The following is a 13,047-nucleotide window of genomic DNA, read 5'->3' on the forward strand; positions in this document are numbered from 1 at the left end:
ACGGCAGTGTCCCTCAGCCCCCTACTGCACTCCCTGGACACACACGGCTGTGCCCTCAGTCCCCTACTGTACTCCCGGTACACCAACGTCTGTGTCCTCAGCCCCCTACTGTGCTCCCTGTACACACACAGCTGTATCCTCAGCCAGCTACTGTACTCCCTGTACACATATGGCTGTGTCCCTCAACTATCTACTGTACTCCCTGTACACACACGGCTGTGTCCTCAGACCCCTTCTGTACTCCGTGTCCACACAAGGCTGCGCCCTCAGCCCACTACTGTACTCCCTGTACACACATGGCTTTGTCCCTCAGCCCCCTACTGTACTCCGTGTCCACACACGGTTGTGTCCCTCAGCCCCCTACAGTACTCCCTGTACACACATGGCTGTGTCCCTCAGCCCCCTACTGTAATCCCTGTACACACACTTCTGTGCCCTCAGCCCCCGATTGTACTCCCTATACACGCACGGCTGTGTCCCTCAGCCCCCTAATGTACTCCCTGTACACACACGGCTGTGCCCTCAGTCCCCTACTGTACTCCCTGTACACACATGGCTGTGTACCTCAACCAGCGACTGTACTCCCTGTACACATACGGCTGTGTCCCTCAACTATCTACTGCACTCACTGTACATACACAGCTGTGTCCCCAGGCTCCAACTGTACTCTGGTACACACACAGCTGTGTCCTCAGCCCCCTACTGTACTCCCTGTACACACATGGCTTTGTCCCTCAGCCTCCTACAGTACTCCCAGTACAGACACGGCTGGGTCCATCAGCCCCCTACTGTACTTCCCGTACACACGGCTGTGCACACAGCACCCCACTGAACTCCCTGTACACACACGGCAGTGTCCTCAGCTTCCTACGGTATTCCCTGCATACGTACGGCTGTGTGCTCAGACCCCTTCTCAACTCCTGGTACACACATGGCTGTGTCTTCAGCTTCCTACTGTACTCCCCGTCCAAACAGGGCTGTGTCCTCAGACGCCTACTGTACTCCGTGTCCACACAAGGCTGTGCCCTCAGTCCCCTACTGTACTCCCTGTACACACATGGTGTGTCCCTCAGCGCCCTAATATACTCCCTGTGCACACACGGCTGTGTCCATCAGCCCCCTGCTGTACTCCCTGTACACACACGGCTGTGTCACTCAGCCACCTACGGTACTCCCTGTACACACAAGGCAGTGTCCTAAGGCCTACTGTACTCCGTATCCGAACACGGCTGTGCCCTCAGCCCCCTACTGTACTCCCTGTACACACATGGCTGTGTCCCTCAGCCCCCTACTGTACTCCCTGTACACAAACGGCTGTGTCCCTCAGCCACCTGCGGTACTCCCTGTACACACACGGCTGCGTCCTCAGGCCCTACTGTACTCCGTATCCGCACACGGCTATGCCCTCAGCCCCCTACTGTACTCCCTGTACACACATGGCTGTGTCCCTCAGCCCCCTACTGTACTCCCTGTACACACACGGCTGATGCCTCTCAGACCCCTACTGTACTCCCTGTACACACACGGCTGTGTCCCTCAGCAACCTAGAGTACTCCCTGTGCACACACGGCTGTGTCCACAGCCCCATTCTCTACTTACTGTACACACGCGGCTGTGTCCCTCAGCCCCCACTGTACTCCCTGTACACACATGGCTGGGTCCCTCAGCCCCCTACTGTACTCCCAGTACAGACACGGCTGGGTCCATCAGCCCCCTACTGTACTTCCCGTACACACGGCTGTGCACACAGCACCCCACTGTACTACCTGTAACAAACGGCAGTGTCCCTCAGCCCCATAATGTTCTCACTGGACACACACGGTAGAGACCCTCAGACCCTACTGTTCACCCTATACACACACGGCGGAGTCCCTCAACCCCCTACTGTACTCCCTGTACATACACGGCTGTGTCCCTCAGACCCCTACTGTACTCCCTGTACACACATGGCTCTGTCCCTCAGCCCCCAACTGTACTCCCTGTACACACACGGCTGATGCCTCTCAGCCCCCTACTGTACTCCCTGTACACACACGGCTGTGTCCCTCAGCAACCTACAGTACTCCCTGTACACACACGGCTGTGTCCACAGCCCCATACTCTACTTACTGTACACACGCGGCTATGTCCCTCAGCCCCCTACTGTACTCCCTGTACACACATGGCTGGGTCCCTCAGCCCCCTACTGTACTCCCAGTACAGACACGGCTGGGTCCATCAGCCCCCTACTGTACTTCCCGTACACACGGCTGTGCACACAGCACCCCACTGTACTACCTGTACACAAACGGCAGTGTCCCTCAGCCCCATAATGTTCTCCCTGGACACACACGGTACAGACCCTCAGACCCTACTGTTCACCCTATACACCCACGGCAGAGTCCCTCAACCCCCTACTGTACTCCCTGTACATACACGGCTGTGTCCCTCAGCCCCCTACTGTATTCCCTGTACACACATGGCTGTGTCCCTCAGCCCACTTCTGTGCTCTCTGCAAACACACAGCTGTGTCCCTCAGTACCCTACTGTACTTCCTGCACACACACGGCTGTGTCATCAGCCCACTACTGTACTCCCTGTACACCGACGGCTGTGTCCCTTAGCCCCCGACTGTAATCCCTGTATACATACGGCAGTGTCCCTCAGCGCCTTAAAATACTACCTGCACACACACGGCAGTGTCGCTCAGCCCCCTACTGTATTCCCTGTACACACATGGCTGTGTCCCTCAGCCCCCTACTGTACTCCCTGTACACACATGGCTGTGTCCTCAGCCCCCTACTGTGCTACCTGCACACACACGGCAGTGTTCCTCAGTCCCCTACGGTATCCCCTGTACACACATCGCTTTATCCTCAGCCCCCTACTTTTCTCCCTGTACACACACGCCAGTATCACTCAGCCCCCTACTGTACTCCCTGTACAAACACGGCTGTGTCCCTCAACCACTACTGTACTCCCTGAACACACACGGCTGTGTCTCTCACCGCCCCCTCCTGTACTCCCTGTTCACACACGGCTTTGTCTCTCAGCTCCCCCTACTTTACTCCCTGTACACACACGGCTGTGTCCATCAGTCCCCTACTGTACACCCTATAAACGCATGGCTGTGTCCCTCACCCCTACTGTACTCCCTATACATACACGGCTGTGTCCCTCAGATCCCTACTCTACTCCCTGTACGCACACAGCTTTGTCCCTCAGTCCCCTACTGTACTCCGTGTCCACACACGGTTGTGTCCCTCAGCCCCCTACAGTACTCCCTGTACACACATGGCTGTGTCCCTCAGCCCCCTACTGTAATCCCTGTACACACACTTCTGTGCCCTCAGCCCCCTACTGTACTCCCTATACACGCACGGCTGTGTCCCTCAGCCCCCTAATGTACTCCCTGTACACACACGGCTGTGCCCTCAGTCCCCTACTGTACTCCCTGTACACACATAGCTGTATCCTCAACCAGCGACTGTACTCCCTGTACACATACGGCTGTGTCCCTCAACTATCTACTGCACTCCCTGCACATACATGGCTGTCCCCAGGCTCCAACTGTACTCTGGTACACATACAGCTGTGTCCTCAGCACACTACTGTAATCCCTGTACACACAAGGCTGTGTCCCTCAGCCCACTACTGTGCTCTCTGCAAACACACAGCTGTGTCCCTCAGCCCCCTACTGTACTTCCTGCACACACACGGCTGTGTCATCAGCCCACTACTGTACTCCCTGTACACCGACGGCTGTGTCCCTCAGCACCCGGCTGTAATCCCTGCATACATGCGGCAGTGTCCCTCAGTGCCCTACAATACTACCTGCACACACACGGCAGTGTCCCTCAGCCCCCTACTGTACTCCCGGTATAACCAACGGCTGTGCCCTCAGCCCCCTACTGTGCTCCCTGTACACACACAGCTGTATCCTCAGCCAGCTACTGTACTCCCTGTACACATACGGCTGCGTCCCTCAACTATCTACTGTACTCCCTGTACACACACGGCTGTGTCCCCCAGACCCCTACTGTACTCTGGTACACACACAGCTGTGTCACTCAGCCCACTACTGTACTCCGTGTGCACACATGGGGTTATACATGAGCCACCCACATATTAACTGCACACACAGGACTTTGTCCTCAGTCCCCTACTGTATCCCCTGTACACACATCGTTTTATCCTCAGCCCCCTACTTTTCTCACTGTACACACACGCCAGTATCACTCAGCCCACTACTGTACTCCCTGTACAAACACGGCTGTGTCCCTCAGCCACTACTGTACTCCCTGAACACGCACGGCTGTGTCCCTCACCTCCCCCTCCTGTACTCCCTGAGCACACGTGGCTTTGTCCCTCAGCTCCCCCTACTTTACTCCCTGTACACACACGGCTGTGTCCATCAGTCCCCTACTGTACACCCTGTAAACACATGGCTGCGTCCCTCAACCCCTACTGTACTCCCTATACATATACAGCTGTGTCCCTCAGATCCCTACTCTACTCCCTGTACGCACACGGCTGTGTCACTCAGCCCCCTACTGTACTCCCTGTACACACACGGCTGTGTCCTCAGCCTCCTACTGTACTACCTGCACACATACGGCTGTGTCCTCAGACCCCTACTGTACTCCCTGTACACACATGGCTGTGTGCTCAGACCCCTTCTGTACTCCGTGTCCACTCAAGGCTGCGCCCTCAGCCCACTACTGTACTCCCTGTACACACATGGCTTTGTCCCTCAGCCCCCTACTGTACTCCGTGTCCACACACGGGTGTGTCCCTCAGCCACCTACTGTACTCCCTGTACACACATGGCTGTGTCCCTCAGCCCCCTAATGTAATCCCTGTACACGCACTTCTGTGCCTTCAGCCCCCTACTGTACTCCCTATACACGCACGGCTGTGTCCCTCAGCCCCCTAATGTACTCCCTGTACACACACGGCTGTGCCCTCAGTCCCCTACTGTACTCCCTGTACACACATGGCTGTGTACCTCAACCAGCGACTGTACTCCCTGTACACATACCGGAGTGTCCCTCAACTATCTACTGCACTCCCTGTACATACACGGCTGTGTCTCCAGGCTCCAACTGAACTCTGGTACACACACAGCTGTGTCCTCAGCCAACTACTGTAATCCCTGTACACACACTTCTCTGCGCTCTGCCCCCTATTGTACTCCCTGTACACACATGGCTTTGTCCCTCAGCCTCCTACTGTACTCCCAGTACAGACACGGCTGGGTCCATCAGCCCCCTACTGTACTTCCCGTACACACGGCTGTGCACACAGCACCCCACTGAACTCCCTGTACACACATGGCTGTGTCCCTCAGTCCCATACTGTTCTCCCAGACACACACGTTAGAGACCCTCAGACCCTAATTTTCACCATATACACACAAGGCTGTATCCCTCAGCCCACTACTGTGCTCTCTGCAAACACACAGCTGTGTCCCTCAGCCCCCTACTGTACTTCCTGCACACACACGGCTGTGTCATCAGCCCACTACTGTAGTCCCTGTACACACATGGCTGTGTCCCTCAGCCCCCTACTGTACTTCCTGCACACACACGGCTGTGTCATCAGCCCACTACTGTTCTCCCTGTACACCAACGGCTGTGTCCCTCAGCACCCGACTGTAATCCCCGCATACATGCGGCAGTGTCCCTCAGTGCCCTACAATACTACCTGCACACACACGGCAGTGTCCCTCAGCCCCCTACTGTACTCCCGGTATAACCAACGGCTGTGTCCTCAGCCCCCTACTGTGCTCCCTGTACACACACAGCTGTATCCTCAGCCAGCTACTGTACTCCCTGTACACATACGGCTGCGTCCCTCAACTATCTACTGTACTCCCTGTACACACACGGCTGTGTCCCCCAGACCCCTACTGTACTCTGGTACACACACAGCTGTGTCACTCAGCCCACTACAGTACTCCCTGCACACATGGGGTTATACATGAGCCACCTACATATTAACTGCACACACAGGACTTTGTCCTCAGTCCCCTACTGTATCCCCTGTACACACATCGTTTTATCCTCAGCCCCCTACTTTTCTCACTGTACACACACGCCAGTATCACTCAGCCCACTACTGTACTCCCTGTACAAACACGGCTGTGTCCCTCAGCCACTACTGTACTCCCTGAACACGCATGGCTGTGTCCCTCACCTCCCCCTCCTGTACTCCCTGAGCACACGTGGCTTTGCCCTTCAGCTCCCCCTACTTTACTCCCTGTACACACACGGCTGTGTCCATCAGTCCCCTACTGTACACCCTGTAAACACATGGCTGCGTCCCTCAACCCCTACTGTACTCCCTATACATATACGGCTGTGTCCCTCAGATCCCTACTCTACTCCCTGTACGCACACGGCTGTGTCACTCAGCCCCCTACTGTACTCCCTGTACACACATGGCTGTGTCCTCAGCCTCCTACTGTACTACCTGCACACATACGGCAGTGTGCTCAGACCCCTACTGTACTCCCTGTACACACATGGCTGTGTGCTCAGACCCCTTCTGTACTCCGTGTCCACTCAAGGCTGCGCCCTCAGCCCACTACTATACTCCCTGTACACACATGGCTTTGTCCCTCAGCCCCCTACTGTACTCCGTGTCCACACACGGCTGTGTCCCTCAGCCACCTACTGTACTCCCTGTACACACATGGCTGTGTCCCTCAGCCCCCTAATGTAATCCCTGTACACGCACTTCTGTGCCTTCAGCCCCCTACTGTACTCCCTATACACGCACGGCTGTGTCCCTCAGCCCCCTAATGTACTCCCTGTACACACACGGCTGTGCCCTCAGTCCCCTACTGTACTCCCTGTACACACATGGCTGTGTACCTCAACCAGCGACTGTACTCCCTGTACACATACCGGAGTGTCCCTCAACTATCTACTGCACTCCCTGTACATACACGGCTGTGTCTCCAGGCTCCAACTGAACTCTGGTACACACACAGCTGTGTCCTCAGCCAACTACTGTAATCCCTGTACACACACTTCTCTGCGCTCTGCACCCTATTGTACTCCCTGTACACACATGGCTTTGTCCCTCAGCCCCCTACTGTACTCCGTGTCCACACACGGGTGTGTCCCTCAGCCACCTACTGTACTCCCTGTACACACATGGCTGTGTCCCTCAGCCCCCTAATGTAATCCCTGTACACGCACTTCTGTGCCTTCAGCCCCCTACTGTACTCCCTATACACGCACGGCTGTGTCCCTCAGCCCCCTAATGTACTCCCTGTACACACACGGCTGTGCCCTCAGTCCCCTACTGTACTCCCTGTACACACATGGCTGTGTACCTCAACCAGCGACTGTACTCCCTGTACACATACCGGAGTGTCCCTCAACTATCTACTGCACTCCCTGTACATACACGGCTGTGTCTCCAGGCTCCAACTGAACTCTGGTACACACACAGCTGTGTCCTCAGCCAACTACTGTAATCCCTGTACACACACTTCTCTGCGCTCTGCCCCCTATTGTACTCCCTGTACACACATGGCTTTGTCCCTCAGCCTCCTACTGTACTCCCAGTACAGACACGGCTGGGTCCATCAGCCCCCTACTGTACTTCCCGTACACACGGCTGTGCACACAGCACCCCACTGAACTCCCTGTACACACACGGCAGTGTCCCTCAGTCCCATACTGTTCTCCCAGACACACACGTTAGAGACCCTCAGACCTTAATTTTCACCATATACACACAAGGCTGTATCCCTCAGCCCACTACTGTGCTCTCTGCAAACACACAGCTGTGTCCCTCAGCCCCCTACTGTACTTCCTGCACACACACGGCTGTGTCATCAGCCCACTACTGTAGTCCCTGTACACACATGGCTGTGTCCCTCAGCCCCCTACTGTACTTCCTGCACACACACGGCTGTGTCATCAGCCCACTACTGTTCTCCCTGTACACCAACGGCTGTGTCCCTCAGCACCCGACTGTAATCCCTGTATACATGCGGCAGTGTCCCTCAGTGCCCTACAATACTACCTGCACACACACGGCAGTGTCCCTCAGCCCCCTACTGTACTCCCGGTATAACCAACGGCTGTGTCCTCAGCCCCCTACTGTGCTCCCTGTACACACACAGCTGTATCCTCAGCCAGCTACTGTACTCCCTGTACACATACGGCTGCGTCCCTCAACTATCTACTGTACTCCCTGTACACACACGGCTGTGTCCCCCAGACCCCTACTGTACTCTGGTACACACACAGCTGTGTCACTCAGCCCACTACAGTACTCCCTGCACACATGGGGTTATACATGAGCCACCTACATATTAACTGCACACACAGGACTTTGTCCTCAGTCCCCTACTGTATCCCCTGTACACACATCGTTTTATCCTCAGCCCCCTACTTTTCTCACTGTACACACACGCCAGTATCACTCAGCCCACTACTGTACTCCCTGTACAAACACGGCTGTGTCCCTCAGCCACTACTGTACTCCCTGAACACGCACGGCTGTGTCCCTCACCTCCCCCTCCTGTACTCCCTGAGCACACGTGGCTTTGTCCTTCAGCTCCCCCTACTTTACTCCCTGTACACACACGGCTGTGTCCATCAGTCCCCTACTGTACACCCTGTAAACACATGGCTGCGTCCCTCAACCCCTACTGTACTCCCTATACATATACGGCTGTGTCCCTCAGATCCCTACTCTACTCCCTGTACGCACACGGCTGTGTCACTCAGCCCCCTACTGTACTCCCTGTACACACACGGCTGTGTCCTCAGACCCCTACTTTACTACCTGCACACATACGGCTGTGTGCTCAGACCCCTTCTGTACTCCGTGTCCACTCAAGGCTGCGCCCTCAGCCCACTACGGTACTCCCTGTACACACATGGCTTTGTCCCTCAGCCCCCTACTATACTCCGTGTCCACACACGGCTGTGTCCCTCAGCCACCTACTGTACTCCCTGTACACACATGGCTGTGTCCCTCAGCCCCCTAATGTAATCCCTGTACACGCACTTCTGTGCCTTCAGCCCCCTACTGTACTCCCTATACACGCACGGCTGTGTCCCTCAGCCCCCTAATGTACTCCCTGTACACACACGGCTGTGCCCTCAGTCCCCTACTGTACTCCCTGTACACACATGGCTGTGTACCTCAACCAGCGACTGTACTCCCTGTACACATACCGGAGTGTCCCTCAACTATCTACTGCACTCCCTGTACATACACGGCTGTGTCTCCAGGCTCCAACTGAACTCTGGTACACACACAGCTGTGTCCTCAGCCAACTACTGTAATCCCTGTACACACACTTCTCTGCGCTCTGCCCCCTATTGTACTCCCTGTACACACATGGCTTTGTCCCTCAGCCTCCTACTGTACTCCCAGTACAGACACGGCTGGGTCCATCAGCCCCCTACTGTACTTCCCGTACACACGGCTGTGCACACAGCACCCCACTGAACTCCCTGTACACACACGGCAGTGTCCCTCAGTCCCATACTGTTCTCCCAGACACACACGTTAGAGACCCTCAGACCCTAATTTTCACCATATACACACAAGGCTGTATCCCTCAGCCCACTACTGTGCTCTCTGCAAACACACAGCTGTGTCCCTCAGCCCCCTACTGTACTTCCTGCACACACACGGCTGTGTCATCAGCCCACTACTGTAGTCCCTGTACACACATGGCTGTGTCCCTCAGCCCCCTACTGTACTTCCTGCACACACACGGCTGTGTCATCAGCCCACTACTGTTCTCCCTGTACACACACGGCTGTGTCCCTCAGCACCCGACTGTAATCCCTGTATACATGCGGCAGTGTCCCTCAGTGCCCTACAATACTACCTGCACACACACGGCAGTGTCCCTCAGCCCCCTACTGTACTCCCGGTATAACCAACGGCTGTGTCCTCAGCCCCCTACTGTGCTCCCTGTACACACACAGCTGTATCCTCAGCCAGCTACTGTACTCCCTGTACACATACGGCTGCGTCCCTCAACTATCTACTGTACTCCCTGTACACACACGGCTGTGTCCCCCAGACCCCTACTGTACTCTGGTACACACACAGCTGTGTCACTCAGCCCACTACAGTACTCCCTGCACACATGGGGTTATACATGAGCCACCTACATATTAACTGCACACACAGGACTTTGTCCTCAGTCCCCTACTGTATCCCCTGTACTCACATCGTTTTATCCTCAGCCCCCTACTTTTCTCACTGTACACACACGCCAGTATCACTCAGCCCACTACTGTACTCCCTGTACAAACACGGCTGTGTCCCTCAGCCACTACTGTACTCCCTGAACACGCACGGCTGTGTCCCTCACCTCCCCCTCCTGTACTCCCTGAGCACACGTGGCTTTGTCCTTCAGCTCCCCCTACTTTACTCCCTGTACCCACACGGCTGTGTCCATCAGTCCCCTACTGTACACCCTGTAAACACATGGCTGCGTCCCTCAACCCCTACTGTACTCCCTATACATATACGGCTGTGTCCCTCAGATCCCTACTCTACTCCCTGTACGCACACGGCTGTGTCACTCAGCCCCCTACTGTACTCCCTGTACACACACGGCTGTGTCCTCAGCCTCCTACTTTACTACCTGCACACATACGGCTGTGTGCTCAGACCCCTTCTGTACTCCGTGTCCACTCAAGGCTGCGCCCTCAGCCCACTACGGTACTCCCTGTACACACATGGCTTTGTCCCTCAGCCCCCTACTATACTCCGTGTCCACACACGGCTGTGTCCCTCAGCCACCTACTGTACTCCCTGTACACACATGGCTGTGTCCCTCAGCCCCCTAATGTAATCCCTGTACACGCACTTCTGTGCCTTCAGCCCCCTACTGTACTCCCTATACACGCACGGCTGTGTCCCTCAGCCCCCTAATGTACTCCCTGTACACACACGGCTGTGCCCTCAGTCCCCTACTGTACTCCCTGTACACACATGGCTGTGTACCTCAACCAGCGACTGTACTCCCTGTACACATACCGGAGTGTCCCTCAACTATCTACTGCACTCCCTGTACATACACGGCTGTGTCTCCAGGCTCCAACTGAACTCTGGTACACACACAGCTGTGTCCTCAGCCAACTACTGTAATCCCTGTACACACACTTCTCTGCGCTCTGCCCCCTATTGTACTCCCTGTACACACATGGCTTTGTCCCTCAGCCTCCTACTGTACTCCCAGTACAGACACGGCTGGGTCCATCAGCCCCCTACTGTACTTCCCGTACACACGGCTGTGCACACAGCACCCCACTGAACTCCCTGTACACACATGGCTGTGTCCCTCAGTCCCATACTGTTCTCCCAGACACACACGTTAGAGACCCTCAGACCCTAATTTTCACCATATACACACAAGGCTGTATCCCTCAGCCCACTACTGTGCTCTCTGCAAACACACAGCTGTGTCCCTCAGCCCCCTACTGTACTTCCTGCACACACACGGCTGTGTCATCAGCCCACTACTGTAGTCCCTGTACACACATGGCTGTGTCCCTCAGCCCCCTACTGTACTCCCTGAACACACACGGCAGTGTTCCTCAGTCCCCTACGGTATCCCCTGTACACACATCGCTTTATCCTCAGCCCCCTACTTTTCTCCCTGTACACACACGCCAGTATCACTCAGCCCCCTACTGTACTCCCTGTACAAACACGGCTGTGTCCATCAGTCCCCCACTGTACACCCTATAAACGCATGGCTGTGTCCCTCAACCCCTACTGTACTCCCTATACATACACGGCTGTGTCCCTCAGATCCCTACTCTACTCCCTGTACGCACACAGCTTTGTCCCTCAGTCCCCTACTGTACTCCGTGTCCACACACGGTTGTGTCCCTCAGCCCCCTACAGTACTCCCTGTACACACATGGCTGTGTCCCTCAGCCCCCTACTGTAATCCCTGTACACACACTTCTGTGCCCTCAGCCCCCTACTGTACTCCCTATACACGCACGGCTGTGTCCCTCAGCCCCCTAATGTACTCCCTGTACACACACGGCTGTGCCCTCAGTCCCCTACTGTACTCCCTGTACACACATAGCTGTATCCTCAACCAGCGACTGTACTCCCTGTACACATACGGCTGTGTCCCTCAACTATCTACTGCACTCCCTGCACATACATGGCTGTCCCCAGGCTCCAACTGTACTCTGGTACACACACAGCTGTGTCCTCAGCACACTACTGTAATCCCTGTACACACAAGGCTGTGTCCCTCAGCCCACTACTGTGCTCTCTGCAAACACACAGCTGTGTCCCTCAGCCCCCTACTGTACTTCCTGCACACACACGGCTGTGTCATCAGCCCACTACTGTACTCCCTGTACACCAACGGCTGTGTCCCTCAGCACCCGACTGTAATCCCTGCATACATGCGGCAGTGTCCCTCAGTGCCCTACAATACTACCTGCACACACACGGCAGTGTCCCTCAGCCCCCTACTGTACTCCCGGTATAACCAACGGCTGTGTCCTCAGCCCCCTACTGTGCTCCCTGTACACACCCAGCTGTATCCTCAGCCAGCTACTGTACTCCCTGTACACATACGGCTGCGTCCCTCAACTATCTACTGTACTCCCTGTACACACACGGCTGTGTCCCTCAGCACCCGACTGTAATCCCCGCATACATGCGGCAGTGTCCCTCAGTGCCCTACAATACTACCTGCACACACACGGCAGTGTCCCTCAGCCCCCTACTGTACTCCCGGTATAACCAACGGCTGTGTCCTCAGCCCCCTACTGTGCTCCCTGTACACACACAGCTGTATCCTCAGCCAGCTACTGTACTCCCTGTACACATACGGCTGCGTCCCTCAACTATCTACTGTACTCCCTGTACACACACGGCTGTGTCCCCCAGACCCCTACTGTACTCTGGTACACACACAGCTGTGTCACTCAGCCCACTACAGTACTCCCTGCACACATGGGGTTATACATGAGCCACCTACATATTAACTGCACACACAGGACTTTGTCCTCAGTCCCCTACTGTATCCCCTGTACACAC

This window comes from Hemiscyllium ocellatum, chromosome 5, assembly GCF_020745735.1.
Source record: "Hemiscyllium ocellatum isolate sHemOce1 chromosome 5, sHemOce1.pat.X.cur, whole genome shotgun sequence".
Taxonomy (NCBI): Eukaryota; Metazoa; Chordata; class Chondrichthyes; order Orectolobiformes; family Hemiscylliidae; genus Hemiscyllium; species Hemiscyllium ocellatum.